Source organism: Schistocerca nitens, unplaced genomic scaffold (genome assembly GCF_023898315.1).
Source record: "Schistocerca nitens isolate TAMUIC-IGC-003100 unplaced genomic scaffold, iqSchNite1.1 HiC_scaffold_334, whole genome shotgun sequence".
In the NCBI taxonomy this organism is placed as follows: Eukaryota; Metazoa; Arthropoda; class Insecta; order Orthoptera; family Acrididae; genus Schistocerca; species Schistocerca nitens.
The window spans coordinates 230,307-257,759 of record NW_026045868.1 but is presented as its reverse complement, the minus strand read 5'-3'; the positions used below and the strand labels follow the sequence as shown (position 1 = coordinate 257,759).

At 49.6% G+C, this 27,453-nt stretch overlaps 43 non-coding genes across 43 annotated transcripts; all 43 read right to left on the bottom strand.

Annotated features, from left to right (window-relative positions):
• Positions 1-362: 362 nt before the first annotated feature.
• Positions 363-444, bottom strand: Trnas-aga (transfer RNA serine (anticodon AGA)). The gene has a single exon. It is a non-coding gene; the product is annotated as a tRNA-Ser (tRNA).
• A 741-nt stretch (positions 445-1,185) lies between these two features.
• Positions 1,186-1,267, bottom strand: Trnas-cga (transfer RNA serine (anticodon CGA)). Its single transcript has one exon. It is a non-coding gene; the product is annotated as a tRNA-Ser (tRNA).
• A 138-nt stretch (positions 1,268-1,405) lies between these two features.
• Trnak-uuu (transfer RNA lysine (anticodon UUU)) lies at positions 1,406-1,478 on the bottom strand. The gene has a single exon. It is a non-coding gene; the product is annotated as a tRNA-Lys (tRNA).
• A 345-nt stretch (positions 1,479-1,823) lies between these two features.
• Positions 1,824-1,905, bottom strand: Trnas-aga (transfer RNA serine (anticodon AGA)). Its single transcript has one exon. It is a non-coding gene; the product is annotated as a tRNA-Ser (tRNA).
• A 741-nt stretch (positions 1,906-2,646) lies between these two features.
• Positions 2,647-2,728, bottom strand: Trnas-cga (transfer RNA serine (anticodon CGA)). The gene has a single exon. It is a non-coding gene; the product is annotated as a tRNA-Ser (tRNA).
• Positions 2,729-2,866: 138 nt separating this feature from the next.
• Trnak-uuu (transfer RNA lysine (anticodon UUU)) lies at positions 2,867-2,939 on the bottom strand. The gene has a single exon. It is a non-coding gene; the product is annotated as a tRNA-Lys (tRNA).
• Positions 2,940-3,284: 345 nt separating this feature from the next.
• Positions 3,285-3,366, bottom strand: Trnas-aga (transfer RNA serine (anticodon AGA)). Its single transcript has one exon. It is a non-coding gene; the product is annotated as a tRNA-Ser (tRNA).
• A 741-nt stretch (positions 3,367-4,107) lies between these two features.
• Positions 4,108-4,189, bottom strand: Trnas-cga (transfer RNA serine (anticodon CGA)). The gene has a single exon. It is a non-coding gene; the product is annotated as a tRNA-Ser (tRNA).
• A 138-nt stretch (positions 4,190-4,327) lies between these two features.
• Positions 4,328-4,400, bottom strand: Trnak-uuu (transfer RNA lysine (anticodon UUU)). Its single transcript has one exon. It is a non-coding gene; the product is annotated as a tRNA-Lys (tRNA).
• Positions 4,401-4,746: 346 nt separating this feature from the next.
• On the bottom strand, positions 4,747-4,828 carry Trnas-aga (transfer RNA serine (anticodon AGA)). The gene has a single exon. It is a non-coding gene; the product is annotated as a tRNA-Ser (tRNA).
• Positions 4,829-5,569: 741 nt separating this feature from the next.
• Trnas-cga (transfer RNA serine (anticodon CGA)) lies at positions 5,570-5,651 on the bottom strand. The gene has a single exon. It is a non-coding gene; the product is annotated as a tRNA-Ser (tRNA).
• Positions 5,652-5,789: 138 nt separating this feature from the next.
• Positions 5,790-5,862, bottom strand: Trnak-uuu (transfer RNA lysine (anticodon UUU)). Its single transcript has one exon. It is a non-coding gene; the product is annotated as a tRNA-Lys (tRNA).
• A 345-nt stretch (positions 5,863-6,207) lies between these two features.
• On the bottom strand, positions 6,208-6,289 carry Trnas-aga (transfer RNA serine (anticodon AGA)). Its single transcript has one exon. It is a non-coding gene; the product is annotated as a tRNA-Ser (tRNA).
• Positions 6,290-7,030: 741 nt separating this feature from the next.
• Positions 7,031-7,112, bottom strand: Trnas-cga (transfer RNA serine (anticodon CGA)). Its single transcript has one exon. It is a non-coding gene; the product is annotated as a tRNA-Ser (tRNA).
• A 138-nt stretch (positions 7,113-7,250) lies between these two features.
• Positions 7,251-7,323, bottom strand: Trnak-uuu (transfer RNA lysine (anticodon UUU)). The gene has a single exon. It is a non-coding gene; the product is annotated as a tRNA-Lys (tRNA).
• Positions 7,324-7,668: 345 nt separating this feature from the next.
• Trnas-aga (transfer RNA serine (anticodon AGA)) lies at positions 7,669-7,750 on the bottom strand. Its single transcript has one exon. It is a non-coding gene; the product is annotated as a tRNA-Ser (tRNA).
• A 741-nt stretch (positions 7,751-8,491) lies between these two features.
• On the bottom strand, positions 8,492-8,573 carry Trnas-cga (transfer RNA serine (anticodon CGA)). Its single transcript has one exon. It is a non-coding gene; the product is annotated as a tRNA-Ser (tRNA).
• Positions 8,574-8,711: 138 nt separating this feature from the next.
• On the bottom strand, positions 8,712-8,784 carry Trnak-uuu (transfer RNA lysine (anticodon UUU)). Its single transcript has one exon. It is a non-coding gene; the product is annotated as a tRNA-Lys (tRNA).
• Positions 8,785-9,130: 346 nt separating this feature from the next.
• On the bottom strand, positions 9,131-9,212 carry Trnas-aga (transfer RNA serine (anticodon AGA)). Its single transcript has one exon. It is a non-coding gene; the product is annotated as a tRNA-Ser (tRNA).
• Positions 9,213-9,953: 741 nt separating this feature from the next.
• Positions 9,954-10,035, bottom strand: Trnas-cga (transfer RNA serine (anticodon CGA)). Its single transcript has one exon. It is a non-coding gene; the product is annotated as a tRNA-Ser (tRNA).
• A 138-nt stretch (positions 10,036-10,173) lies between these two features.
• On the bottom strand, positions 10,174-10,246 carry Trnak-uuu (transfer RNA lysine (anticodon UUU)). Its single transcript has one exon. It is a non-coding gene; the product is annotated as a tRNA-Lys (tRNA).
• Positions 10,247-10,592: 346 nt separating this feature from the next.
• Trnas-aga (transfer RNA serine (anticodon AGA)) lies at positions 10,593-10,674 on the bottom strand. Its single transcript has one exon. It is a non-coding gene; the product is annotated as a tRNA-Ser (tRNA).
• Positions 10,675-11,415: 741 nt separating this feature from the next.
• Trnas-cga (transfer RNA serine (anticodon CGA)) lies at positions 11,416-11,497 on the bottom strand. Its single transcript has one exon. It is a non-coding gene; the product is annotated as a tRNA-Ser (tRNA).
• A 138-nt stretch (positions 11,498-11,635) lies between these two features.
• Positions 11,636-11,708, bottom strand: Trnak-uuu (transfer RNA lysine (anticodon UUU)). Its single transcript has one exon. It is a non-coding gene; the product is annotated as a tRNA-Lys (tRNA).
• Positions 11,709-12,054: 346 nt separating this feature from the next.
• Trnay-aua (transfer RNA tyrosine (anticodon AUA)) lies at positions 12,055-12,136 on the bottom strand. Its single transcript has one exon. It is a non-coding gene; the product is annotated as a tRNA-Tyr (tRNA).
• A 6,601-nt stretch (positions 12,137-18,737) lies between these two features.
• Trnak-uuu (transfer RNA lysine (anticodon UUU)) lies at positions 18,738-18,810 on the bottom strand. The gene has a single exon. It is a non-coding gene; the product is annotated as a tRNA-Lys (tRNA).
• Positions 18,811-19,156: 346 nt separating this feature from the next.
• On the bottom strand, positions 19,157-19,238 carry Trnay-aua (transfer RNA tyrosine (anticodon AUA)). The gene has a single exon. It is a non-coding gene; the product is annotated as a tRNA-Tyr (tRNA).
• Positions 19,239-19,979: 741 nt separating this feature from the next.
• On the bottom strand, positions 19,980-20,061 carry Trnas-cga (transfer RNA serine (anticodon CGA)). The gene has a single exon. It is a non-coding gene; the product is annotated as a tRNA-Ser (tRNA).
• Positions 20,062-20,199: 138 nt separating this feature from the next.
• Positions 20,200-20,272, bottom strand: Trnak-uuu (transfer RNA lysine (anticodon UUU)). Its single transcript has one exon. It is a non-coding gene; the product is annotated as a tRNA-Lys (tRNA).
• A 346-nt stretch (positions 20,273-20,618) lies between these two features.
• Trnay-aua (transfer RNA tyrosine (anticodon AUA)) lies at positions 20,619-20,700 on the bottom strand. Its single transcript has one exon. It is a non-coding gene; the product is annotated as a tRNA-Tyr (tRNA).
• A 741-nt stretch (positions 20,701-21,441) lies between these two features.
• Trnas-cga (transfer RNA serine (anticodon CGA)) lies at positions 21,442-21,523 on the bottom strand. Its single transcript has one exon. It is a non-coding gene; the product is annotated as a tRNA-Ser (tRNA).
• A 138-nt stretch (positions 21,524-21,661) lies between these two features.
• On the bottom strand, positions 21,662-21,734 carry Trnak-uuu (transfer RNA lysine (anticodon UUU)). Its single transcript has one exon. It is a non-coding gene; the product is annotated as a tRNA-Lys (tRNA).
• Positions 21,735-22,080: 346 nt separating this feature from the next.
• Trnas-aga (transfer RNA serine (anticodon AGA)) lies at positions 22,081-22,162 on the bottom strand. The gene has a single exon. It is a non-coding gene; the product is annotated as a tRNA-Ser (tRNA).
• A 741-nt stretch (positions 22,163-22,903) lies between these two features.
• Positions 22,904-22,985, bottom strand: Trnas-cga (transfer RNA serine (anticodon CGA)). Its single transcript has one exon. It is a non-coding gene; the product is annotated as a tRNA-Ser (tRNA).
• Positions 22,986-23,123: 138 nt separating this feature from the next.
• Positions 23,124-23,196, bottom strand: Trnak-uuu (transfer RNA lysine (anticodon UUU)). The gene has a single exon. It is a non-coding gene; the product is annotated as a tRNA-Lys (tRNA).
• A 346-nt stretch (positions 23,197-23,542) lies between these two features.
• Positions 23,543-23,624, bottom strand: Trnas-aga (transfer RNA serine (anticodon AGA)). The gene has a single exon. It is a non-coding gene; the product is annotated as a tRNA-Ser (tRNA).
• A 741-nt stretch (positions 23,625-24,365) lies between these two features.
• On the bottom strand, positions 24,366-24,447 carry Trnas-cga (transfer RNA serine (anticodon CGA)). Its single transcript has one exon. It is a non-coding gene; the product is annotated as a tRNA-Ser (tRNA).
• Positions 24,448-24,585: 138 nt separating this feature from the next.
• On the bottom strand, positions 24,586-24,658 carry Trnak-uuu (transfer RNA lysine (anticodon UUU)). Its single transcript has one exon. It is a non-coding gene; the product is annotated as a tRNA-Lys (tRNA).
• A 346-nt stretch (positions 24,659-25,004) lies between these two features.
• Positions 25,005-25,086, bottom strand: Trnas-aga (transfer RNA serine (anticodon AGA)). The gene has a single exon. It is a non-coding gene; the product is annotated as a tRNA-Ser (tRNA).
• A 741-nt stretch (positions 25,087-25,827) lies between these two features.
• Positions 25,828-25,909, bottom strand: Trnas-cga (transfer RNA serine (anticodon CGA)). The gene has a single exon. It is a non-coding gene; the product is annotated as a tRNA-Ser (tRNA).
• A 138-nt stretch (positions 25,910-26,047) lies between these two features.
• Positions 26,048-26,120, bottom strand: Trnak-uuu (transfer RNA lysine (anticodon UUU)). The gene has a single exon. It is a non-coding gene; the product is annotated as a tRNA-Lys (tRNA).
• Positions 26,121-26,466: 346 nt separating this feature from the next.
• Trnas-aga (transfer RNA serine (anticodon AGA)) lies at positions 26,467-26,548 on the bottom strand. The gene has a single exon. It is a non-coding gene; the product is annotated as a tRNA-Ser (tRNA).
• Positions 26,549-27,289: 741 nt separating this feature from the next.
• Positions 27,290-27,371, bottom strand: Trnas-cga (transfer RNA serine (anticodon CGA)). The gene has a single exon. It is a non-coding gene; the product is annotated as a tRNA-Ser (tRNA).
• Between the last annotated feature and the right edge of the window lie 82 nt (positions 27,372-27,453).

Below are 27,453 nucleotides of genomic sequence, written 5' to 3'. Positions count from 1 at the left end.
CGACTGAGCTATCCGGCTCACATTACCTTAACACCCCTCCCTCTAGGCATACTGACACATTGCCTCATGTCCTTTACTGTTGGGTAGTCGTTGCGTGGAGCTGTTACTGTTTAAACGTCGTCTGACTGCTGTCTAAAAACTCATCACGCTATCCTCGTAACAGCCTATCGAAGAAAGCTGACACACGATGCAAAGTGAAATTGCAGCATTTTGTACGTCTCAGCAGAGGAGCTACGTGTTTTGTCGACACTCACTGGACAATTGTAAAATTCACAAGCGTCTCGAATGCAGTGTTTCCCACGTATTCGCTCATTTCACGGTTCCGTTTTAGATGTTCTTCACCTCTTGACACAAAAAAGAAACGCAGTCGGTAGGACTCGAACCTACGCTCCCAGAGGGAATCTGATTTCTAGTCAGACGCCTTAACCACTCGGCCACGACTGCCGGTCGCAGAAGCGTCTCTCGACAAGTGCAACTGCTCCTTTTCAAGCAATCTCACGTAAGAACACGACATGGCCTCACTCGTTTCTGTAGTGCTTCCGTTGCCAGCACATTAGCCGTTACGACAGTGTATCAATTTTCGCCTGGACGGGGGCTTGAACCCGGGACCCTTTGGTTGAAAGTCTAGCGCTCTACCGACTGAGCTGCCCGGTCCCTCGGCCGAGCATTGTGGTACATGCTGCATGGTGTTTGAGTGATTCGCGTGTCGTAATTACTGGCTTATGGCTCCAATGGCGACTTCACCGACTTCCCACTGACGCACCGCTGACGCTACTTTTCTGTCGTCTTAAACGATGGACATACTTGCAAGCAGCTGCGAGATCTTAAGAAAGGAAACGCTGCACCACTGCTTTTGCCACACTCGAATGAATTGAATTGCGATTCTTAAAAAGAAATGAATGCTCGCTCTGTCCAACACTTTGAAGCACATCTGCGTACTCACGAACACGGCGACGGCGCGACAAAATGACGGGGGCGCGTTCGTGGGCCTGCGACTGATTTCTGCAGTACTAGCGTCCGTGCGAGGTGAACCGAGAGCCGCAACAGACAGCGGCCGTCGCGAAACAGTATTCTTAAACATAAATTTCCGTCTTGTTGAGAATGGTGTCACTGGTTTGGATCCGCTTTCACCCACGCATGTCACATGTGGGCGAAAATTTCTGCTCGTTTTTACGCAAAATCACACGCAGCCGGTAGGATTCGAACCTACGCTCCCAGAGGGAATCTGATTTCGAGTCAGACGCCTTAACCACTCGGCCACGACTGCCACTAGCGGACGATCCTCCCGACACATGCAACTGCTACTGTTTAAAGCTCTGCAGTGCCAGGAAACGGCGTAGCAGCATTCTTTTCCGTAGTGCTTACACCGCTACGAGACGTGCGGCTACCAAGGTATTAAAATTTCCGCCCGAACAGGGACTTGAACCCTGGACCCTTAGGTTAAAAGCCTAATGCTCTACCGACTGAGCTATCCGGGCTCACATTACCTTAACACCCCTCCCTCTAGGCATACTGACACATTGCCTCATGTCCTTTACTGTTGGGTAGTCGTTGCGTGGAGCTGTTACTGTTTAAACGTCGTCTGACTGCTGTCTAAAAACTCATCACGCTATCCTCGTAACAGCCTATCGAAGAAAGCTGACACACGATGCAAAGTGAAATTGCAGCATTTTGTACGTCTCAGCAGAGGAGCTACGTGTTTTGTCGACACTCACTGGACAATTGTAAAATTCACAAGCGTCTCGAATGCAGTGTTTCCCACGTATTCGCTCATTTCACGGTTCCGTTTTAGATGTTCTTCACCTCTTGACACAAAAAAGAAACGCAGTCGGTAGGACTCGAACCTACGCTCCCAGAGGGAATCTGATTTCTAGTCAGACGCCTTAACCACTCGGCCACGACTGCCGGTCGCAGAAGCGTCTCTCGACAAGTGCAACTGCTCCTTTTCAAGCAATCTCACGTAAGAACACGACATGGCCTCACTCGTTTCTGTAGTGCTTCCGTTGCCAGCACATTAGCCGTTACGACAGTGTATCAATTTTCGCCTGGACGGGGGCTTGAACCCGGGACCCTTTGGTTGAAAGTCTAGCGCTCTACCGACTGAGCTGCCCGGTCCCTCGGCCGAGCATTGTGGTACATGCTGCATGGTGTTTGAGTGATTCGCGTGTCGTAATTACTGGCTTATGGCTCCAATGGCGACTTCACCGACTTCCCACTGACGCACCGCTGACGCTACTTTTCTGTCGTCTTAAACGATGGACATACTTGCAAGCAGCTGCGAGATCTTAAGAAAGGAAACGCTGCACCACTGCTTTTGCCACACTCGAATGAATTGAATTGCGATTCTTAAAAAGAAATGAATGCTCGCTCTGTCCAACACTTTGAAGCACATCTGCGTACTCACGAACACGGCGACGGCGCGACAAAATGACGGGGGCGCGTTCGTGGGCCTGCGACTGATTTCTGCAGTACTAGCGTCCGTGCGAGGTGAACCGAGAGCCGCAACAGACAGCGGCCGTCGCGAAACAGTATTCTTAAACATAAATTTCCGTCTTGTTGAGAATGGTGTCACTGGTTTGGATCCGCTTTCACCCACGCATGTCACATGTGGGCGAAAATTTCTGCTCGTTTTTACGCAAAATCACACGCAGCCGGTAGGATTCGAACCTACGCTCCCAGAGGGAATCTGATTTCGAGTCAGACGCCTTAACCACTCGGCCACGACTGCCACTAGCGGACGATCCTCCCGACACATGCAACTGCTACTGTTTAAAGCTCTGCAGTGCCAGGAAACGGCGTAGCAGCATTCTTTTCCGTAGTGCTTACACCGCTACGAGACGTGCGGCTACCAAGGTATTAAAATTTCCGCCCGAACAGGGACTTGAACCCTGGACCCTTAGGTTAAAAGCCTAATGCTCTACCGACTGAGCTATCCGGGCTCACATTACCTTAACACCCCTCCCTCTAGGCATACTGACACATTGCCTCATGTCCTTTACTGTTGGGTAGTCGTTGCGTGGAGCTGTTACTGTTTAAACGTCGTCTGACTGCTGTCTAAAAACTCATCACGCTATCCTCGTAACAGCCTATCGAAGAAAGCTGACACACGATGCAAAGTGAAATTGCAGCATTTTGTACGTCTCAGCAGAGGAGCTACGTGTTTTGTCGACACTCACTGGACAATTGTAAAATTCACAAGCGTCTCGAATGCAGTGTTTCCCACGTATTCGCTCATTTCACGGTTCCGTTTTAGATGTTCTTCACCTCTTGACACAAAAAAGAAACGCAGTCGGTAGGACTCGAACCTACGCTCCCAGAGGGAATCTGATTTCTAGTCAGACGCCTTAACCACTCGGCCACGACTGCCGGTCGCAGAAGCGTCTCTCGACAAGTGCAACTGCTCCTTTTCAAGCAATCTCACGTAAGAACACGACATGGCCTCACTCGTTTCTGTAGTGCTTCCGTTGCCAGCACATTAGCCGTTACGACAGTGTATCAATTTTCGCCTGGACGGGGGCTTGAACCCGGGACCCTTTGGTTGAAAGTCTAGCGCTCTACCGACTGAGCTGCCCGGTCCCTCGGCCGAGCATTGTGGTACATGCTGCATGGTGTTTGAGTGATTCGCGTGTCGTAATTACTGGCTTATGGCTCCAATGGCGACTTCACCGACTTCCCACTGACGCACCGCTGACGCTACTTTTCTGTCGTCTTAAACGATGGACATACTTGCAAGCAGCTGCGAGATCTTAAGAAAGGAAACGCTGCACCACTGCTTTTGCCACACTCGAATGAATTGAATTGCGATTCTTAAAAAGAAATGAATGCTCGCTCTGTCCAACACTTTGAAGCACATCTGCGTACTCACGAACACGGCGACGGCGCGACAAAATGACGGGGGCGCGTTCGTGGGCCTGCGACTGATTTCTGCAGTACTAGCGTCCGTGCGAGGTGAACCGAGAGCCGCAACAGACAGCGGCCGTCGCGAAACAGTATTCTTAAACATAAATTTCCGTCTTGTTGAGAATGGTGTCACTGGTTTGGATCCGCTTTCACCCACGCATGTCACATGTGGGCGAAAATTTCTGCTCGTTTTTACGCAAAATCACACGCAGCCGGTAGGATTCGAACCTACGCTCCCAGAGGGAATCTGATTTCGAGTCAGACGCCTTAACCACTCGGCCACGACTGCCACTAGCGGACGATCCTCCCGACACATGCAACTGCTACTGTTTAAAGCTCTGCAGTGCCAGGAAACGGCGTAGCAGCATTCTTTTCCGTAGTGCTTACACCGCTACGAGACGTGCGGCTACCAAGGTATTAAAATTTCCGCCCGAACAGGGACTTGAACCCTGGACCCTTAGGTTAAAAGCCTAATGCTCTACCGACTGAGCTATCCGGGCTCACATTACCTTAACACCCCTCCCTCTAGGCATACTGACACATTGCCTCATGTCCTTTACTGTTGGGTAGTCGTTGCGTGGAGCTGTTACTGTTTAAACGTCGTCTGACTGCTGTCTAAAAACTCATCACGCTATCCTCGTAACAGCCTATCGAAGAAAGCTGACACACGATGCAAAGTGAAATTGCAGCATTTTGTACGTCTCAGCAGAGGAGCTACGTGTTTTGTCGACACTCACTGGACAATTGTAAAAATTCACAAGCGTCTCGAATGCAGTGTTTCCCACGTATTCGCTCATTTCACGGTTCCGTTTTAGATGTTCTTCACCTCTTGACACAAAAAAGAAACGCAGTCGGTAGGACTCGAACCTACGCTCCCAGAGGGAATCTGATTTCTAGTCAGACGCCTTAACCACTCGGCCACGACTGCCGGTCGCAGAAGCGTCTCTCGACAAGTGCAACTGCTCCTTTTCAAGCAATCTCACGTAAGAACACGACATGGCCTCACTCGTTTCTGTAGTGCTTCCGTTGCCAGCACATTAGCCGTTACGACAGTGTATCAATTTTCGCCTGGACGGGGGCTTGAACCCGGGACCCTTTGGTTGAAAGTCTAGCGCTCTACCGACTGAGCTGCCCGGTCCCTCGGCCGAGCATTGTGGTACATGCTGCATGGTGTTTGAGTGATTCGCGTGTCGTAATTACTGGCTTATGGCTCCAATGGCGACTTCACCGACTTCCCACTGACGCACCGCTGACGCTACTTTTCTGTCGTCTTAAACGATGGACATACTTGCAAGCAGCTGCGAGATCTTAAGAAAGGAAACGCTGCACCACTGCTTTTGCCACACTCGAATGAATTGAATTGCGATTCTTAAAAAGAAATGAATGCTCGCTCTGTCCAACACTTTGAAGCACATCTGCGTACTCACGAACACGGCGACGGCGCGACAAAATGACGGGGGCGCGTTCGTGGGCCTGCGACTGATTTCTGCAGTACTAGCGTCCGTGCGAGGTGAACCGAGAGCCGCAACAGACAGCGGCCGTCGCGAAACAGTATTCTTAAACATAAATTTCCGTCTTGTTGAGAATGGTGTCACTGGTTTGGATCCGCTTTCACCCACGCATGTCACATGTGGGCGAAAATTTCTGCTCGTTTTTACGCAAAATCACACGCAGCCGGTAGGATTCGAACCTACGCTCCCAGAGGGAATCTGATTTCGAGTCAGACGCCTTAACCACTCGGCCACGACTGCCACTAGCGGACGATCCTCCCGACACATGCAACTGCTACTGTTTAAAGCTCTGCAGTGCCAGGAAACGGCGTAGCAGCATTCTTTTCCGTAGTGCTTACACCGCTACGAGACGTGCGGCTACCAAGGTATTAAAATTTCCGCCCGAACAGGGACTTGAACCCTGGACCCTTAGGTTAAAAGCCTAATGCTCTACCGACTGAGCTATCCGGGCTCACATTACCTTAACACCCCTCCCTCTAGGCATACTGACACATTGCCTCATGTCCTTTACTGTTGGGTAGTCGTTGCGTGGAGCTGTTACTGTTTAAACGTCGTCTGACTGCTGTCTAAAAACTCATCACGCTATCCTCGTAACAGCCTATCGAAGAAAGCTGACACACGATGCAAAGTGAAATTGCAGCATTTTGTACGTCTCAGCAGAGGAGCTACGTGTTTTGTCGACACTCACTGGACAATTGTAAAATTCACAAGCGTCTCGAATGCAGTGTTTCCCACGTATTCGCTCATTTCACGGTTCCGTTTTAGATGTTCTTCACCTCTTGACACAAAAAAGAAACGCAGTCGGTAGGACTCGAACCTACGCTCCCAGAGGGAATCTGATTTCTAGTCAGACGCCTTAACCACTCGGCCACGACTGCCGGTCGCAGAAGCGTCTCTCGACAAGTGCAACTGCTCCTTTTCAAGCAATCTCACGTAAGAACACGACATGGCCTCACTCGTTTCTGTAGTGCTTCCGTTGCCAGCACATTAGCCGTTACGACAGTGTATCAATTTTCGCCTGGACGGGGGCTTGAACCCGGGACCCTTTGGTTGAAAGTCTAGCGCTCTACCGACTGAGCTGCCCGGTCCCTCGGCCGAGCATTGTGGTACATGCTGCATGGTGTTTGAGTGATTCGCGTGTCGTAATTACTGGCTTATGGCTCCAATGGCGACTTCACCGACTTCCCACTGACGCACCGCTGACGCTACTTTTCTGTCGTCTTAAACGATGGACATACTTGCAAGCAGCTGCGAGATCTTAAGAAAGGAAACGCTGCACCACTGCTTTTGCCACACTCGAATGAATTGAATTGCGATTCTTAAAAAGAAATGAATGCTCGCTCTGTCCAACACTTTGAAGCACATCTGCGTACTCACGAACACGGCGACGGCGCGACAAAATGACGGGGGCGCGTTCGTGGGCCTGCGACTGATTTCTGCAGTACTAGCGTCCGTGCGAGGTGAACCGAGAGCCGCAACAGACAGCGGCCGTCGCGAAACAGTATTCTTAAACATAAATTTCCGTCTTGTTGAGAATGGTGTCACTGGTTTGGATCCGCTTTCACCCACGCATGTCACATGTGGGCGAAAATTTCTGCTCGTTTTTACGCAAAATCACACGCAGCCGGTAGGATTCGAACCTACGCTCCCAGAGGGAATCTGATTTCGAGTCAGACGCCTTAACCACTCGGCCACGACTGCCACTAGCGGACGATCCTCCCGACACATGCAACTGCTACTGTTTAAAGCTCTGCAGTGCCAGGAAACGGCGTAGCAGCATTCTTTTCCGTAGTGCTTACACCGCTACGAGACGTGCGGCTACCAAGGTATTAAAATTTCCGCCCGAACAGGGACTTGAACCCTGGACCCTTAGGTTAAAAGCCTAATGCTCTACCGACTGAGCTATCCGGGCTCACATTACCTTAACACCCCTCCCTCTAGGCATACTGACACATTGCCTCATGTCCTTTACTGTTGGGTAGTCGTTGCGTGGAGCTGTTACTGTTTAAACGTCGTCTGACTGCTGTCTAAAAACTCATCACGCTATCCTCGTAACAGCCTATCGAAGAAAGCTGACACACGATGCAAAGTGAAATTGCAGCATTTTGTACGTCTCAGCAGAGGAGCTACGTGTTTTGTCGACACTCACTGGACAATTGTAAAATTCACAAGCGTCTCGAATGCAGTGTTTCCCACGTATTCGCTCATTTCACGGTTCCGTTTTAGATGTTCTTCACCTCTTGACACAAAAAAGAAACGCAGTCGGTAGGACTCGAACCTACGCTCCCAGAGGGAATCTGATTTCTAGTCAGACGCCTTAACCACTCGGCCACGACTGCCGGTCGCAGAAGCGTCTCTCGACAAGTGCAACTGCTCCTTTTCAAGCAATCTCACGTAAGAACACGACATGGCCTCACTCGTTTCTGTAGTGCTTCCGTTGCCAGCACATTAGCCGTTACGACAGTGTATCAATTTTCGCCTGGACGGGGGCTTGAACCCGGGACCCTTTGGTTGAAAGTCTAGCGCTCTACCGACTGAGCTGCCCGGTCCCTCGGCCGAGCATTGTGGTACATGCTGCATGGTGTTTGAGTGATTCGCGTGTCGTAATTACTGGCTTATGGCTCCAATGGCGACTTCACCGACTTCCCACTGACGCACCGCTGACGCTACTTTTCTGTCGTCTTAAACGATGGACATACTTGCAAGCAGCTGCGAGATCTTAAGAAAGGAAACGCTGCACCACTGCTTTTGCCACACTCGAATGAATTGAATTGCGATTCTTAAAAAGAAATGAATGCTCGCTCTGTCCAACACTTTGAAGCACATCTGCGTACTCACGAACACGGCGACGGCGCGACAAAATGACGGGGGCGCGTTCGTGGGCCTGCGACTGATTTCTGCAGTACTAGCGTCCGTGCGAGGTGAACCGAGAGCCGCAACAGACAGCGGCCGTCGCGAAACAGTATTCTTAAACATAAATTTCCGTCTTGTTGAGAATGGTGTCACTGGTTTGGATCCGCTTTCACCCACGCATGTCACATGTGGGCGAAAATTTCTGCTCGTTTTTACGCAAAATCACACGCAGCCGGTAGGATTCGAACCTACGCTCCCAGAGGGAATCTGATTTCGAGTCAGACGCCTTAACCACTCGGCCACGACTGCCACTAGCGGACGATCCTCCCGACACATGCAACTGCTACTGTTTAAAGCTCTGCAGTGCCAGGAAACGGCGTAGCAGCATTCTTTTCCGTAGTGCTTACACCGCTACGAGACGTGCGGCTACCAAGGTATTAAAATTTCCGCCCGAACAGGGACTTGAACCCTGGACCCTTAGGTTAAAAGCCTAATGCTCTACCGACTGAGCTATCCGGGCTCACATTACCTTAACACCCCTCCCTCTAGGCATACTGACACATTGCCTCATGTCCTTTACTGTTGGGTAGTCGTTGCGTGGAGCTGTTACTGTTTAAACGTCGTCTGACTGCTGTCTAAAAACTCATCACGCTATCCTCGTAACAGCCTATCGAAGAAAGCTGACACACGATGCAAAGTGAAATTGCAGCATTTTGTACGTCTCAGCAGAGGAGCTACGTGTTTTGTCGACACTCACTGGACAATTGTAAAAATTCACAAGCGTCTCGAATGCAGTGTTTCCCACGTATTCGCTCATTTCACGGTTCCGTTTTAGATGTTCTTCACCTCTTGACACAAAAAAGAAACGCAGTCGGTAGGACTCGAACCTACGCTCCCAGAGGGAATCTGATTTCTAGTCAGACGCCTTAACCACTCGGCCACGACTGCCGGTCGCAGAAGCGTCTCTCGACAAGTGCAACTGCTCCTTTTCAAGCAATCTCACGTAAGAACACGACATGGCCTCACTCGTTTCTGTAGTGCTTCCGTTGCCAGCACATTAGCCGTTACGACAGTGTATCAATTTTCGCCTGGACGGGGGCTTGAACCCGGGACCCTTTGGTTGAAAGTCTAGCGCTCTACCGACTGAGCTGCCCGGTCCCTCGGCCGAGCATTGTGGTACATGCTGCATGGTGTTTGAGTGATTCGCGTGTCGTAATTACTGGCTTATGGCTCCAATGGCGACTTCACCGACTTCCCACTGACGCACCGCTGACGCTACTTTTCTGTCGTCTTAAACGATGGACATACTTGCAAGCAGCTGCGAGATCTTAAGAAAGGAAACGCTGCACCACTGCTTTTGCCACACTCGAATGAATTGAATTGCGATTCTTAAAAAGAAATGAATGCTCGCTCTGTCCAACACTTTGAAGCACATCTGCGTACTCACGAACACGGCGACGGCGCGACAAAATGACGGGGGCGCGTTCGTGGGCCTGCGACTGATTTCTGCAGTACTAGCGTCCGTGCGAGGTGAACCGAGAGCCGCAACAGACAGCGGCCGTCGCGAAACAGTATTCTTAAACATAAATTTCCGTCTTGTTGAGAATGGTGTCACTGGTTTGGATCCGCTTTCACCCACGCATGTCACATGTGGGCGAAAATTTCTGCTCGTTTTTACGCAAAATCACACGCAGCCGGTAGGATTCGAACCTACGCTCCCAGAGGGAATCTGATTTCGAGTCAGACGCCTTAACCACTCGGCCACGACTGCCACTAGCGGACGATCCTCCCGACACATGCAACTGCTACTGTTTAAAGCTCTGCAGTGCCAGGAAACGGCGTAGCAGCATTCTTTTCCGTAGTGCTTACACCGCTACGAGACGTGCGGCTACCAAGGTATTAAAATTTCCGCCCGAACAGGGACTTGAACCCTGGACCCTTAGGTTAAAAGCCTAATGCTCTACCGACTGAGCTATCCGGGCTCACATTACCTTAACACCCCTCCCTCTAGGCATACTGACACATTGCCTCATGTCCTTTACTGTTGGGTAGTCGTTGCGTGGAGCTGTTACTGTTTAAACGTCGTCTGACTGCTGTCTAAAAACTCATCACGCTATCCTCGTAACAGCCTATCGAAGAAAGCTGACACACGATGCAAAGTGAAATTGCAGCATTTTGTACGTCTCAGCAGAGGAGCTACGTGTTTTGTCGACACTCACTGGACAATTGTAAAAATTCACAAGCGTCTCGAATGCAGTGTTTCCCACGTATTCGCTCATTTCACGGTTCCGTTTTAGATGTTCTTCACCTCTTGACACAAAAAAGAAACGCAGTCGGTAGGACTCGAACCTACGCTCCCAGAGGGAATCTGATTTCTAGTCAGACGCCTTAACCACTCGGCCACGACTGCCGGTCGCAGAAGCGTCTCTCGACAAGTGCAACTGCTCCTTTTCAAGCAATCTCACGTAAGAACACGACATGGCCTCACTCGTTTCTGTAGTGCTTCCGTTGCCAGCACATTAGCCGTTACGACAGTGTATCAATTTTCGCCTGGACGGGGGCTTGAACCCGGGACCCTTTGGTTGAAAGTCTAGCGCTCTACCGACTGAGCTGCCCGGTCCCTCGGCCGAGCATTGTGGTACATGCTGCATGGTGTTTGAGTGATTCGCGTGTCGTAATTACTGGCTTATGGCTCCAATGGCGACTTCACCGACTTCCCACTGACGCACCGCTGACGCTACTTTTCTGTCGTCTTAAACGATGGACATACTTGCAAGCAGCTGCGAGATCTTAAGAAAGGAAACGCTGCACCACTGCTTTTGCCACACTCGAATGAATTGAATTGCGATTCTTAAAAAGAAATGAATGCTCGCTCTGTCCAACACTTTGAAGCACATCTGCGTACTCACGAACACGGCGACGGCGCGACAAAATGACGGGGGCGCGTTCGTGGGCCTGCGACTGATTTCTGCAGTACTAGCGTCCGTGCGAGGTGAACCGAGAGCCGCAACAGACAGCGGCCGTCGCGAAACAGTATTCTTAAACATAAATTTCCGTCTTGTTGAGAATGGTGTCACTGGTTTGGATCCGCTTTCACCCACGCATGTCACATGTGGGCGAAAATTTCTGCTCGTTTTTACGCAAAATCACACGCAGCCGGTAGGATTCGAACCTACGCTCCCAGAGGGAATCTGATTTCGAGTCAGACGCCTTAACCACTCGGCCACGACTGCCACTAGCGGACGATCCTCCCGACACATGCAACTGCTACTGTTTAAAGCTCTGCAGTGCCAGGAAACGGCGTAGCAGCATTCTTTTCCGTAGTGCTTACACCGCTACGAGACGTGCGGCTACCAAGGTATTAAAATTTCCGCCCGAACAGGGACTTGAACCCTGGACCCTTAGGTTAAAAGCCTAATGCTCTACCGACTGAGCTATCCGGGCTCACATTACCTTAACACCCCTCCCTCTAGGCATACTGACACATTGCCTCATGTCCTTTACTGTTGGGTAGTCGTTGCGTGGAGCTGTTACTGTTTAAACGTCGTCTGACTGCTGTCTAAAAACTCATCACGCTATCCTCGTAACAGCCTATCGAAGAAAGCTGACACACGATGCAAAGTGAAATTGCAGCATTTTGTACGTCTCAGCAGAGGAGCTACGTGTTTTGTCGACACTCACTGGACAATTGTAAAAATTCACAAGCGTCTCGAATGCAGTGTTTCCCACGTATTCGCTCATTTCACGGTTCCGTTTTAGATGTTCTTCACCTCTTGACACAAAAAAGAAACGCAGTCGGTAGGACTCGAACCTACGCTCCCAGAGGGAATCTGATTTATAGTCAGACGCCTTAACCACTCGGCCACGACTGCCGGTCGCAGAAGCGTCTCTCGACAAGTGCAACTGCTCCTTTTCAAGCAATCTCACGTAAGAACACGACATGGCCTCACTCGTTTCTGTAGTGCTTCCGTTGCCAGCACATTAGCCGTTACGACAGTGTATCAATTTTCGCCTGGACGGGGGCTTGAACCCGGGACCCTTTGGTTGAAAGTCTAGCGCTCTACCGACTGAGCTGCCCGGTCCCTCGGCCGAGCATTGTGGTACATGCTGCATGGTGTTTGAGTGATTCGCGTGTCGTAATTACTGGCTTATGGCTCCAATGGCGACTTCACCGACTTCCCACTGACGCACCGCTGACGCTACTTTTCTGTCGTCTTAAACGATGGACATACTTGCAAGCAGCTGCGAGATCTTAAGAAAGGAAACGCTGCACCACTGCTTTTGCCACACTCGAATGAATTGAATTGCGATTCTTAAAAAGAAATGAATGCTCGCTCTGTCCAACACTTTGAAGCACATCTGCGTACTCACGAACACGGCGACGGCGCGACAAAATGACGGGGGCGCGTTCGTGGGCCTGCGACTGATTTCTGCAGTACTAGCGTCCGTGCGAGGTGAACCGAGAGCCGCAACAGACAGCGGCCGTCGCGAAACAGTATTCTTAAACATAAATTTCCGTCTTGTTGAGAATGGTGTCACTGGTTTGGATCCGCTTTCACCCACGCATGTCACATGTGGGCGAAAATTTCTGCTCGTTTTTACGCAAAATCACACGCAGCCGGTAGGATTCGAACCTACGCTCCCAGAGGGAATCTGATTTCGAGTCAGACGCCTTAACCACTTTTTTTTTTTTTTATTTTTTTTTTTTTTTTTGTTTTTTTTTTTTTTTTTTTTTTTTTTTTTTTTTTTTTTTTTTTTTTTTTTTGTGGGCCTCCCTTCTCCCCACACAGCCCATCCATTCGCTCACCTTTTCGTGCCTTCTTCGGCTAGCTTCTGCGCTTTATTTGTGGAAGTTTTTTTTTTTTAATTTTTTTTATTGTTTTGATTTTTTCATTTTTTTATGTTTATTTATTTATTTAGTTTTATTTTTATTTTATTTTTTTTTTTTTTTTTTTTTTTTTTTTTTTTTTTTTTTTTTTTTTTGTGGTGGTATATCTCAGGATCACTACCTCTCAAGCTCGTCTTCACGTAGTAATGGCATGAATGTTTCCATGTCGTTCTGTATTCGTCGATGTTTCAGTTTCCTGAAGGCTTCATTCAAAGTTGTCATCTCTTAGCGTTGAGAGTATGTTCGCCGAGATTGCCGCCGTGCTGTTTTCTTGCAGTTATTCAGTAAAGTAACTGGGTACTATTGTGTGTTCCATGAGTTGGTGGAGACAGAAACAACAAGATCATAGATTGCTCCTTCAGCATCGTAGATAATAAATAGAGAAATGGTTCCTTAGAGAGGAAAGATGGGTATCTAGAAAGAAAATACTGCCTCGTCTGGTTTAAACTTCGTCAAATGAAGCTATACTTGTCTGCTGGGTAACGTAAAAAAAACAGAAATAAATACTGGCTCTACAAGGTTTGCATCCTGTTGCATGCTGCTTCTCTGTGACCTTAGGTGCACACATTGTACCACCTATGAAACAATTGAGTCCTGAGAACCGACAAACAGATACCCTGATAATAGAAGAAAGAATAAAAGCAATAATCGTACCCATTGGTTCGCACACTTAAAGCTTCCCATCATTCAAAGCAACGGTGAGAAAATTCTGAAATTTTTCTTTATACTTTCGTAATCGTTTGATCGCGTAATATTCGACAATAAGATACATATGAAAATCAGAAAGTGTAGGCGTTTTAGTCGTCAGTATATAAAATAGGTACTGTCCAATTAACCAGGTATAGCTATTATTTTTAGATTTCGGAAATAATTGCCAGTCCGGGTGGAATATATCCTGCAGTTGTATTGCGGATGGCGTCGTTCTATTAATAAGAGCCAGTTTCATTCTCGTCCATTTCCAGATTTGCGTCTGATCTCTGCAGCATAATATGTGGTGCAATGTTTCCACATGGCCACATGTGTCGCAAGTCGGTGTAGGCCGTAAGTGGATCTTCCACAATTTCTCCCCCGTGGGCATCACCTCGTTCACAACATCATACCACACGGAACGAACTTGGGAACGAAGAAGAGGAGTGCTGATATTCATCCAAATTTGTCGCCAGTTCTTGCCAGGATACTTCATTTCTATAGAGTTATTCTGTTGCCGATTCGTAAATACACTGTAGACAGCCGCAGCAGTAAATGGTTGCAGGTGTTGATGCACATAGCTGAACTCCACGTAATATCGGCGAATATGAGCGAGCTCGGGATGGATATGTCCAACATTTATCGGTGGCGTCATATCCGGTGGTCGTAGCTGCTGGAATAGACGCGCTGTAAGACCTGTCTGACGACATCGTAAGATCCTTGATGTTCGAGCTAGGTAAATCGCTGAGCACTGTAATTCAACATCTTTAAGGGCTAGACCACCTTTATACCGAGGTAAAGCGGTAGCCTTGAAAGCGACTTTAAAAATATTACCTCGCCAAATGTACCAGCCTGCAAGGGCTAAAATTCTGTTAGCAATATCAGTAGGAATAGGGAGAACAGCGGCAACATGGTAAATCTTGCTGAGAACATAATAATTGACGAAATGTGCTCTCTGAATCCTGTCTAAAGACCGCATATTGTGCTCTCGAATCAAAGCTCGAAGGACGTTGAGCTTCTGTTCCCAATTCACTCTTACCATTTCCCGTGGATTCGGAGTGAGAATCAAACCAAGGTGCTTGAGCTGGTTGGTTGCCTCTAACCAAACGGTGTTCGCGAAGCGAGCCTGCGGACCTAAATGCAAGACTTTGGATTTCCGTTCGTTAAGGCGTGCACCGCAGGCGCTGGCATACCGGTGGACAAGCCGCCGCACGGAATCGAACTCTTCGTCGTTATTGATAAGGACGCTGATATCGTCCGCATAGGCATGACAGACGGTCTTTGTATTCAGCGTTTGAAGACCCGGTAAGGTGACGCAAAACGTCTTCAGTAGCGGCTCGATAGCAATGGCGAAAAGAGTCGTAGAAAGCGGGCACCCTTGTCGCAAACCTTGTTGAATGGGCACAGGGGCTGTTAACTGGCCGTTGAATTTCACGCGGGAAGTCGTATTGCAGATACAATTCCTTATGATCTGTACGAAATGCTGGTTGAAACCCAGTTTATCCAGCGTTCGGAACAGAAATCCATGGTTGGTCCTATCAAATGCCTTGTCGAAGTCAAAAAAGACTATTGCCAACGTGGTCTTGCAAATCCAAGTCAAATATGCAATATCTCGGTATTCGCACAGGGCGTCTATCATTGATCGACCAGGAACCACGTTCATGTGGTATGAACCAAGCACTTTACTGAGGACTGGCTTAAGTCTGGCATTCAGAATTCTAGTAAAGATTTTGAAATCTGCATTGAGTAGGGTGATTGGTCGTAAGTTATTGAGTGAAGTCCCCTGTGACGGTTTGGAGACTAAGACTATCAGGCCCTCAGTGAACTGCGATGGAAAAGCAGTATTCGTTAACAATTCATTATACATGATAGTCAGTTCGTCGCCGAAAACATCCCAATACCGAAGGTAAAATTCGACCGGCAAACCGTCTGATCCTGCAGCTTTTCCTTTCGCCGCAGACGTAATGATTGACTTCACTTCGAAGTTAGTTATGTTGGCCAGGAGCTGTGCGTGGTCGTCCGGATCCACCGATGCTGTAATGTTAGACAAAAAATCCTCTCCTGCCTCTACGTCTGTGTCAGGTAGGGAGTAAAGTTGCCTGAAATGATTCCGAATAAAAATCTTAAGCTCGCCTTGCTCATCATAAACACGACCATCGTCATCTGTCAGTTGAGTAATGATTTTTTGTCTGCCTCTTTTAGCTTCCCGTATGACGTGGTACAAGGACGCTGACTCGTTAAAGGTGTCATCGAAAGCGCGGGCCCTGACTTGGGCTCCTGCCAGAGACTCACGAACCAATGCGGTGATTTTGGCTTTGGTACGTTTAATGCGAAGGAGATTGCCAGGCAGTGCAGAGGAATCGTTATACAACTGGCGGAGAGCGGTAAAATAAAATTCCAACGTCTGTTTCTTCCAGTACGCCTTGGCCCTGGCAAACAGACAAATACATTTCTTTATGCGTGGTTTTACTAGCTCCGTCCACCAACGAACACGCTCCCTATATCTTTGTCGTCGCTGCAGGCACCATTGCCACGTTGCAATAAGATCCTTCTTCAGGTCGCCGTCGTCCAACAGTGCGACGTTCAGTTGCCATACGCCTCGACCCAAAAAGGTTTTCTGCGAGACGTGTCTAAGCGTAATGTGATACGCACAGTGGTCGCTAAAATTAACAGGCCATATTTCACAATCCCTGGCAGCGCTTAAAATGTCTGTAGATACATAAAACCTATCCAGACGACTAGCGGAGGCAGCGGTAACATAAGTATATCCGGTCACCTGCGGGCGAAGTGAGCACCAGGTATCTTGTAACTCCAGCCCATCAATTAAATCTCGCAACTCCAGACAAAAATTAAAATTCGGACACTGGTCTTCTCTGCGTACAACACAGTTAAAATCGCCGCCCAATAAAATCTTCGAACAACCACAGGATAATAATGGCACAATTTCATCGCGATAAAAAACACTCCTATCCCTTCGGCCTGTAGATCCAGTCGGGGCATAGACGTTGATCAAAAGCAAATCTTCGAACTGTACGACAATCCCTCTACCCGTTTCTAAAATCGCTCGAGGTCTACAAGTGATGCCCGCTTTGTACAAAATTGCAGTCCCTGCCTCATCGCCAATATTTATGATGGCCTCATAGCCTGTGACATTCCCGACCTTGGGTGTGACGACTTCTTGTAGGAAAACGATATCTATATCGGCGGCATACAGATAGTCAGTCAAACATTTTAATTTTACATCAGATGTTATTCGATTTATATTAGCAGTTGCAATTTTGTAATCCCGCATAAGAAGGGGTGATGCCATGTTAATGCGTATCGTCAGCCCAGGAAGGCTGCCTGCTCGACCCCGGCGAGTGAGCGGTATCCATAAATGCATCGGGTCCAGAACTGTCGACCTGCATCCCCATATCGGCCTCCTCTGAATGCTGCACGACCTGTACTCCATCGTCCGTGACGATTCTCTCACATTCATCCGTCCGGAACTGCTTGATAGTACGCTGCAGTTTCTGTTCGAGAGTACGAGTTTCCTCTTCACTCTGCTTACGGACCGATTTCTTTTGTCGGCCTTTCTTCTGAGGACGGGTGTCCTCGACTGGTTCGTTGTTGTCAGAATTCGCAGCGGTAGGGGTAGCTCCCGTGGGAGACAGTTCTTTGCCGGAAACTGCGCTGACTGGAGAAGACACGTCAAGGGGATGGGAAACTCGCGGCTGGTCACCAGAGTCCTCAGGTGTAAGACTCTCCACAGATGGGAGCATCTGTTGATCGGGCAACCGAGGCGGAAGTTCCACACGGACCACGCCAGCATCGGAAGGGCGCGAATTTCCGGCCCCGTCGTTTGCATAGGTTTCCACGTCAGAAGCAACGGGCATTCGGCTCGGCGTAGCGTTGTTTACACCGGCGGCGGGCACGTCAGGCACAACCTCAGCCGCGTGCAGCTGTGGCGCGCTAACGACAGACGGACCGACAAGGCTCTCGGCATACGTCGGCTTATTGCCATCCTGCCCAGCTGCAAGGGCATCACGTTGTCGTAAAACACGACGCACTGGTTTAGCACGGGGACACGCGGCCTTCATATGGTCCGGAGAGCCACAAAGTACACATGTACGTGGTTGCCCCTCGTACATAACGAGTGCTCGGAAGCCTTGTACCACGACATTCGACGGGATATGCTTAGATAGGTCAATTCGCGCTACTCTGACACCATTATCCACATTGAAGTGTTTAAGGCCACTCCACTGCTCTTGGTGAATTTCTAATACGTTCCCATACTGGGACAGACATTGCCGAATACGTTCAAGGTCAATTTCAAATGGTAGGTTGAATATACGGACCGTGCGCAGGCCTAACCCAGCATGGTTAACAACAACTTTACAAATTTCACCATCAGAATTAACGAACTCGGCAGTACCCTTAGTTGAGTCCATTACACGTAAACAAGGCTCGTCATTAACAAGTTTCACGTAAACGGCATTCGCTAGAAAATCGTATGAAAATCCTAAAACTTCCTCGTCTTTAAGACCCAATCTGTCGAAGAAAAAATCGACTAATTCGTAGACATGTGGTCGGGCAAAACCAAACGGGAATTGGAAACGCAACGTGTAACGGCGTAACTGATCATCCATGGCAAAAGCCATGATGTACTCACAAGGCCCACAACTGCTGCAAGCGCCGCCAAACACGCGCGGAGCGAGCACTCCGGCACGTCCGCACACGGCCGCTGCTGCGGCGGAACTGAACCACTCGGCCACGACTGCCACTAGCGGACGATCCTCCCGACACATGCAACTGCTACTGTTTAAAGCTCTGCAGTGCCAGGAAACGGCGTAGCAGCATTCTTTTCCGTAGTGCTTACACCGCTACGAGACGTGCGGCTACCAAGGTATTAAAATTTCCGCCCGAACAGGGACTTGAACCCTGGACCCTTAGGTTAAAAGCCTAATGCTCTACCGACTGAGCTATCCGGGCTCACATTACCTTAACACCCCTCCCTCTAGGCATACTGACACATTGCCTCATGTCCTTTACTGTTGGGTAGTCGTTGCGTGGAGCTGTTACTGTTTAAACGTCGTCTGACTGCTGTCTAAAAACTCATCACGCTATCCTCGTAACAGCCTATCGAAGAAAGCTGACACACGATGCAAAGTGAAATTGCAGCATTTTGTACGTCTCAGCAGAGGAGCTACGTGTTTTGTCGACACTCACTGGACAATTGTAAAAATTCACAAGCGTCTCGAATGCAGTGTTTCCCACGTATTCGCTCATTTCACGGTTCCGTTTTAGATGTTCTTCACCTCTTGACACAAAAAAGAAACGCAGTCGGTAGGACTCGAACCTACGCTCCCAGAGGGAATCTGATTTATAGTCAGACGCCTTAACCACTCGGCCACGACTGCCGGTCGCAGAAGCGTCTCTCGACAAGTGCAACTGCTCCTTTTCAAGCAATCTCACGTAAGAACACGACATGGCCTCACTCGTTTCTGTAGTGCTTCCGTTGCCAGCACATTAGCCGTTACGACAGTGTATCAATTTTCGCCTGGACGGGGGCTTGAACCCGGGACCCTTTGGTTGAAAGTCTAGCGCTCTACCGACTGAGCTGCCCGGTCCCTCGGCCGAGCATTGTGGTACATGCTGCATGGTGTTTGAGTGATTCGCGTGTCGTAATTACTGGCTTATGGCTCCAATGGCGACTTCACCGACTTCCCACTGACGCACCGCTGACGCTACTTTTCTGTCGTCTTAAACGATGGACATACTTGCAAGCAGCTGCGAGATCTTAAGAAAGGAAACGCTGCACCACTGCTTTTGCCACACTCGAATGAATTGAATTGCGATTCTTAAAAAGAAATGAATGCTCGCTCTGTCCAACACTTTGAAGCACATCTGCGTACTCACGAACACGGCGACGGCGCGACAAAATGACGGGGGCGCGTTCGTGGGCCTGCGACTGATTTCTGCAGTACTAGCGTCCGTGCGAGGTGAACCGAGAGCCGCAACAGACAGCGGCCGTCGCGAAACAGTATTCTTAAACATAAATTTCCGTCTTGTTGAGAATGGTGTCACTGGTTTGGATCCGCTTTCACCCACGCATGTCACATGTGGGCGAAAATTTCTGCTCGTTTTTACGCAAAATCACACGCAGCCGGTAGGATTCGAACCTACGCTCCCAGAGGGAATCTGATTTCGAGTCAGACGCCTTAACCACTCGGCCACGACTGCCACTAGCGGACGATCCTCCCGACACATGCAACTGCTACTGTTTAAAGCTCTGCAGTGCCAGGAAACGGCGTAGCAGCATTCTTTTCCGTAGTGCTTACACCGCTACGAGACGTGCGGCTACCAAGGTATTAAAATTTCCGCCCGAACAGGGACTTGAACCCTGGACCCTTAGGTTAAAAGCCTAATGCTCTACCGACTGAGCTATCCGGGCTCACATTACCTTAACACCCCTCCCTCTAGGCATACTGACACATTGCCTCATGTCCTTTACTGTTGGGTAGTCGTTGCGTGGAGCTGTTACTGTTTAAACGTCGTCTGACTGCTGTCTAAAAACTCATCACGCTATCCTCGTAACAGCCTATCGAAGAAAGCTGACACACGATGCAAAGTGAAATTGCAGCATTTTGTACGTCTCAGCAGAGGAGCTACGTGTTTTGTCGACACTCACTGGACAATTGTAAAAATTCACAAGCGTCTCGAATGCAGTGTTTCCCACGTATTCGCTCATTTCACGGTTCCGTTTTAGATGTTCTTCACCTCTTGACACAAAAAAGAAACGCAGTCGGTAGGACTCGAACCTACGCTCCCAGAGGGAATCTGATTTATAGTCAGACGCCTTAACCACTCGGCCACGACTGCCGGTCGCAGAAGCGTCTCTCGACAAGTGCAACTGCTCCTTTTCAAGCAATCTCACGTAAGAACACGACATGGCCTCACTCGTTTCTGTAGTGCTTCCGTTGCCAGCACATTAGCCGTTACGACAGTGTATCAATTTTCGCCTGGACGGGGGCTTGAACCCGGGACCCTTTGGTTGAAAGTCTAGCGCTCTACCGACTGAGCTGCCCGGTCCCTCGGCCGAGCATTGTGGTACATGCTGCATGGTGTTTGAGTGATTCGCGTGTCGTAATTACTGGCTTATGGCTCCAATGGCGACTTCACCGACTTCCCACTGACGCACCGCTGACGCTACTTTTCTGTCGTCTTAAACGATGGACATACTTGCAAGCAGCTGCGAGATCTTAAGAAAGGAAACGCTGCACCACTGCTTTTGCCACACTCGAATGAATTGAATTGCGATTCTTAAAAAGAAATGAATGCTCGCTCTGTCCAACACTTTGAAGCACATCTGCGTACTCACGAACACGGCGACGGCGCGACAAAATGACGGGGGCGCGTTCGTGGGCCTGCGACTGATTTCTGCAGTACTAGCGTCCGTGCGAGGTGAACCGAGAGCCGCAACAGACAGCGGCCGTCGCGAAACAGTATTCTTAAACATAAATTTCCGTCTTGTTGAGAATGGTGTCACTGGTTTGGATCCGCTTTCACCCACGCATGTCACATGTGGGCGAAAATTTCTGCTCGTTTTTACGCAAAATCACACGCAGCCGGTAGGATTCGAACCTACGCTCCCAGAGGGAATCTGATTTCGAGTCAGACGCCTTAACCACTCGGCCACGACTGCCACTAGCGGACGATCCTCCCGACACATGCAACTGCTACTGTTTAAAGCTCTGCAGTGCCAGGAAACGGCGTAGCAGCATTCTTTTCCGTAGTGCTTACACCGCTACGAGACGTGCGGCTACCAAGGTATTAAAATTTCCGCCCGAACAGGGACTTGAACCCTGGACCCTTAGGTTAAAAGCCTAATGCTCTACCGACTGAGCTATCCAGGCTCACATTACCTTAACACCCCTCCCTCTAGGCATACTGACACATTGCCTCATGTCCTTTACTGTTGGGTAGTCGTTGCGTGGAGCTGTTACTGTTTAAACGTCGTCTGACTGCTGTCTAAAAACTCATCACGCTATCCTCGTAACAGCCTATCGAAGAAAGCTGACACACGATGCAAAGTGAAATTGCAGCATTTTGTACGTCTCAGCAGAGGAGCTACGTGTTTTGTCGACACTCACTGGACAATTGTAAAAATTCACAAGCGTCTCGAATGCAGTGTTTCCCACGTATTCGCTCATTTCACGGTTCCGTTTTAGATGTTCTTCACCTCTTGACACAAAAAAGAAACGCAGTCGGTAGGACTCGAACCTACGCTCCCAGAGGGAATCTGATTTCTAGTCAGACGCCTTAACCACTCGGCCACGACTGCCGGTCGCAGAAGCGTCTCTCGACAAGTGCAACTGCTCCTTTTCAAGCAATCTCACGTAAGAACACGACATGGCCTCACTCGTTTCTGTAGTGCTTCCGTTGCCAGCACATTAGCCGTTACGACAGTGTATCAATTTTCGCCTGGACGGGGGCTTGAACCCGGGACCCTTTGGTTGAAAGTCTAGCGCTCTACCGACTGAGCTGCCCGGTCCCTCGGCCGAGCATTGTGGTACATGCTGCATGGTGTTTGAGTGATTCGCGTGTCGTAATTACTGGCTTATGGCTCCAATGGCGACTACACCGACTTCCCACTGACGCACCGCTGACGCTACTTTTCTGTCGTCTTAAACGATGGACATACTTGCAAGCAGCTGCGAGATCTTAAGAAAGGAAACGCTGCACCACTGCTTTTGCCACACTCGAATGAATTGAATTGCGATTCTTAAAAAGAAATGAATGCTCGCTCTGTCCAACACTTTGAAGCACATCTGCGTACTCACGAACACGGCGACGGCGCGACAAAATGACGGGGGCGCGTTCGTGGGCCTGCGACTGATTTCTGCAGTACTAGCGTCCGTGCGAGGTGAACCGAGAGCCGCAACAGACAGCGGCCGTCGCGAAACAGTATTCTTAAACATAAATTTCCGTCTTGTTGAGAATGGTGTCACTGGTTTGGATCCGCTTTCACCCACGCATGTCACATGTGGGCGAAAATTTCTGCTCGTTTTTACGCAAAATCACACGCAGCCGGTAGGATTCGAACCTACGCTCCCAGAGGGAATCTGATTTCGAGTCAGACGCCTTAACCACTCGGCCACGACTGCCACTAGCGGACGATCCTCCCGACACATGCAACTGCTACTGTTTAAAGCTCTGCAGTGCCAGGAAACGGCGTAGCAGCATTCTTTTCCGTAGTGCTTACACCGCTACGAGACGTGCGGCTACCAAGGTATTAAAATTTCCGCCCGAACAGGGACTTGAACCCTGGACCCTTAGGTTAAAAGCCTAATGCTCTACCGACTGAGCTATCCGGGCTCACATTACCTTAACACCCCTCCCTCTAGGCATACTGACACATTGCCTCATGTCCTTTACTGTTGGGTAGTCGTTGCGTGGAGCTGTTACTGTTTAAACGTCGTCTGACTGCTGTCTAAAAACTCATCACGCTATCCTCGTAACAGCCTATCGAAGAAAGCTGACACACGATGCAAAGTGAAATTGCAGCATTTTGTACGTCTCAGCAGAGGAGCTACGTGTTTTGTCGACACTCACTGGACAATTGTAAAAATTCACAAGCGTCTCGAATGCAGTGTTTCCCACGTATTCGCTCATTTCACGGTTCCGTTTTAGATGTTCTTCACCTCTTGACACAAAAAAGAAACGCAGTCGGTAGGACTCGAACCTACGCTCCCAGAGGGAATCTGATTTCTAGTCAGACGCCTTAACCACTCGGCCACGACTGCCGGTCGCAGAAGCGTCTCTCGACAAGTGCAACTGCTCCTTTTCAAGCAATCTCACGTAAGAACACGACATGGCCTCACTCGTTTCTGTAGTGCTTCCGTTGCCAGCACATTAGCCGTTACGACAGTGTATCAATTTTCGCCTGGACGGGGGCTTGAACCCGGGACCCTTTGGTTGAAAGTCTAGCGCTCTACCGACTGAGCTGCCCGGTCCCTCGGCCGAGCATTGTGGTACATGCTGCATGGTGTTTGAGTGATTCGCGTGTCGTAATTACTGGCTTATGGCTCCAATGGCGACTTCACCGACTTCCCACTGACGCACCGCTGACGCTACTTTTCTGTCGTCTTAAACGATGGACATACTTGCAAGCAGCTGCGAGATCTTAAGAAAGGAAACGCTGCACCACTGCTTTTGCCACACTCGAATGAATTGAATTGCGATTCTTAAAAAGAAATGAATGCTCGCTCTGTCCAACACTTTGAAGCACATCTGCGTACTCACGAACACGGCGACGGCGCGACAAAATGACGGGGGCGCGTTCGTGGGCCTGCGACTGATTTCTGCAGTACTAGCGTCCGTGCGAGGTGAACCGAGAGCCGCAACAGACAGCGGCCGTCGCGAAACAGTATTCTTAAACATAAATTTCCGTCTTGTTGAGAATGGTGTCACTGGTTTGGATCCGCTTTCACCCACGCATGTCACATGTGGGCGAAAATTTCTGCTCGTTTTTACGCAAAATCACACGCAGCCGGTAGGATTCGAACCTACGCTCCCAGAGGGAATCTGATTTCGAGTCAGACGCCTTAACCACTCGGCCACGACTGCCACTAGCGGACGATCCTCCCGACACATGCAACTGCTACTGTTTAAAGCTCTGCAGTGCCAGGAAACGGCGTAGCAGCATTCTTTTCCGTAGTGCTTACACCGCTACGAGACGTGCGGCTACCAAGGTATTAAAATTTCCGCCCGAACAGGGACTTGAACCCTGGACCCTTAGGTTAAAAGCCTAATGCTCTACCGACTGAGCTATCCGGGCTCACATTACCTTAACACCCCTCCCTCTAGGCATACTGACACATTGCCTCATGTCCTTTACTGTTGGGTAGTCGTTGCGTGGAGCTGTTACTGTTTAAACGTCGTCTGACTGCTGTCTAAAAACTCATCACGCTATCCTCGTAACAGCCTATCGAAGAAAGCTGACACACGATGCAAAGTGAAATTGCAGCATTTTGTACGTCTCAGCAGAGGAGCTACGTGTTTTGTCGACACTCACTGGACAATTGTAAAAATTCACAAGCGTCTCGAATGCAGTGTTTCCCACGTATTCGCTCATTTCACGGTTCCGTTTTAGATGTTCTTCACCTCTTGACACAAAAAAGAAACGCAGTCGGTAGGACTCGAACCTACGCTCCCAGAGGGAATCTGATTTCTAGTCAGACGCCTTAACCACTCGGCCACGACTGCCGGTCGCAGAAGCGTCTCTCGACAAGTGCAACTGCTCCTTTTCAAGCAATCTCACGTAAGAACACGACATGGCCTCACTCGTTTCTGTAGTGCTTCCGTTGCCAGCACATTAGCCGTTACGACAGTGTATCAATTTTCGCCTGGACGGGGGCTTGAACCCGGGACCCTTTGGTTGAAAGTCTAGCGCTCTACCGACTGAGCTGCCCGGTCCCTCGGCCGAGCATTGTGGTACATGCTGCATGGTGTTTGAGTGATTCGCGTGTCGTAATTACTGGCTTATGGCTCCAATGGCGACTTCACCGACTTCCCACTGACGCACCGCTGACGCTACTTTTCTGTCGTCTTAAACGATGGACATACTTGCAAGCAGCTGCGAGATCTTAAGAAAGGAAACGCTGCACCACTGCTTTTGCCACACTCGAATGAATTGAATTGCGATTCTTAAAAAGAAATGAATGCTCGCTCTGTCCAACACTTTGAAGCACATCTGCGTACTCACGAACACGGCGACGGCGCGACAAAATGACGGGGGCGCGTTCGTGGGCCTGCGACTGATTTCTGCAGTACTAGCGTCCGTGCGAGGTGAACCGAGAGCCGCAACAGACAGCGGCCGTCGCGAAACAGTATTCTTAAACATAAATTTCCGTCTTGTTGAGAATGGTGTCACTGGTTTGGATCCGCTTTCACCCACGCATGTCACATGTGGGCGAAAATTTCTGCTCGTTTTTACGCAAAATCACACGCAGCCGGTAGGATTCGAACCTACGCTCCCAGAGGGAATCTGATTTCGAGTCAGACGCCTTAACCACTCGGCCACGACTGCCACTAGCGGACGATCCTCCCGACACATGCAACTGCTACTGTTTAAAGCTCTGCAGTGCCAGGAAACGGCGTAGCAGCATTCTTTTCCGTAGTGCTTACACCGCTACGAGACGTGCGGCTACCAAGGTATTAAAATTTCCGCCCGAACAGGGACTTGAACCCTGGACCCTTAGGTTAAAAGCCTAATGCTCTACCGACTGAGCTATCCGGGCTCACATTACCTTAACACCCCTCCCTCTAGGCATACTGACACATTGCCTCATGTCCTTTACTGTTGGGTAGTCGTTGCGTGGAGCTGTTACTGTTTAAACGTCGTCTGACTGCTGTCTAAAAACTCATCACGCTATCCTCGTAACAGCCTATCGAAGAAAGCTGACACACGATGCAAAGTGAAATTGCAGCATTTTGTACGTCTCAGCAGAGGAGCTACGTGTTTTGTCGACACTCACTGGACAATTGTAAAAATTCACAAGCGTCTCGAATGCAGTGTTTCCCACGTATTCGCTCATTTCACGGTTCCGTTTTAGATGTTCTTCACCTCTTGACACAAAAAAGAAACGCAGTCGGTAGGACTCGAACCTACGCTCCCAGAGGGAATCTGATTTCTAGTCAGACGCCTTAACCACTCGGCCACGACTGCCGGTCGCAGAAGCGTCTCTCGACAAGTGCAACTGCTCCTTTTCAAGCAATCTCACGTAAGAACACGACATGGCCTCACTCGTTTCTGTAGTGCTTCCGTTGCCAGCACATTAGCCGTTACGACAGTGTATCAATTTTCGCCTGGACGGGGGCTTGAACCCGGGACCCTTTGGTTGAAAGTCTAGCGCTCTACCGACTGAGCTGCCCGGTCCCTCGGCCGAGCATTGTGGTACATGCTGCATGGTGTTTGAGTGATTCGCGTGTCGTAATTACTGGCTTATGGCTCCAATGGCGACTTCACCGACTTCCCACTGACGCACCGCTGACGCTACTTTTCTGTCGTCTTAAACGATGGACATACTTGCAAGCAGCTGCGAGATCTTAAGAAAGGAAACGCTGCACCACTGCTTTTGCCACACTCGAATGAATTGAATTGCGATTCTTAAAAAGAAATGAATGCTCGCTCTGTCCAACACTTTGAAGCACATCTGCGTACTCACGAACACGGCGACGGCGCGACAAAATGACGGGGGCGCGTTCGTGGGCCTGCGACTGATTTCTGCAGTACTAGCGTCCGTGCGAGGTGAACCGAGAGCCGCAACAGACAGCGGCCGTCGCGAAACAGTATTCTTAAACATAAATTTCCGTCTTGTTGAGAATGGTGTCACTGGTTTGGATCCGCTTTCACCCACGCATGTCACATGTGGGCGAAAATTTCTGCTCGTTTTTACGCAAAATCACACGCAGCCGGTAGGATTCGAACCTACGCTCCCAGAGGGAATCTGATTTCGAGTCAGACGCCTTAACCACTCGGCCACGACTGCCACTAGCGGACGATCCTCCCGACACATGCAACTGCTACTGTTTAAAGCTCTGCAGTGCCAGGAAACGGCGTAGCAGCATTCT